This window comes from Silene latifolia, chromosome Y, assembly GCF_048544455.1.
Source record: "Silene latifolia isolate original U9 population chromosome Y, ASM4854445v1, whole genome shotgun sequence".
NCBI lineage: Eukaryota > Viridiplantae > Streptophyta > Magnoliopsida > Caryophyllales > Caryophyllaceae > Silene > Silene latifolia.
Genome location: NC_133538.1, coordinates 332,517,431 through 332,518,197, shown reverse-complemented (window position 1 = coordinate 332,518,197; position 767 = coordinate 332,517,431). Strand labels below are relative to the sequence as shown.

Genomic DNA, 767 nt, shown 5'->3' with positions numbered 1-767 from the left:
GTTCAATTGTTCCTATACATTCACTTTGGTCATGACCCAAGGTTCCACAATTCTCACATATCCCACTTGGGATTGATGAAGATGCTACCATGGCATTAACATGATGCTTTGGTCATTTTGAGGCTTCTTCAAGTTTAGCCATAGCCTTCTTAAACTTTAAGTTTATGGTATCAATATGAGCACTAAGTTGAGCACCCACTTGAGTAATAGAGTCCACTTCATGCTTTCCTCCTCTAGTAGCCTTGCGAGGTCTACTATATTGTGAATTATGGACCGCCATTTCCTCAATCTTGTTCCAAGTTTGATTATCGTCAACTTCGGTGAACATACCATTTGATCTCATGTTGAGAATGTTTCTTGGGCCTTCATAAAGACCATTTCAAAATTGTTGTACCAATAACCACTCGCTAAGTCCATGATGAGGACATGAGCGACAAATTCCTTTGAATCGCTCCCAAGCTTCATACAAAGATTATTCATCCCTTTGCTTAAAACCCGTAATTTGAGCTCTTAGCATATTAGTCTTTTCCGGAGGGTAGAATTTTTTGTAGAAAGCTAGAGCCAACTTCTTCCAAGAGTCAATTCAAAGAGTATCTTTATCAAGGCTCTTCAACCATTGGTTTGCGGTGCCAATTAGAGAAAAAGGAAATAAGACCCATCGAATTTGGTCTTGAGTCACACCGGTTTGTGAAATCGCATCACAATAGTCACAAAAAGTCTTCATGTGAGAGTGAGGGTCTTCCCTAGGCATTCCCCCAAATTGGCTT

General features: G+C 40.0%; 1 non-coding gene across 1 annotated transcript; it reads left to right on the top strand.

Annotated features, from left to right (window-relative positions):
- Positions 1-410: 410 nt before the first annotated feature.
- LOC141634741 (small nucleolar RNA R71) lies at positions 411-517 on the top strand. The gene has a single exon (XR_012539465.1). It is a non-coding gene; the product is annotated as a small nucleolar RNA R71 (small nucleolar RNA).
- The last annotated feature ends 250 nt before the right edge of the window (positions 518-767 follow it).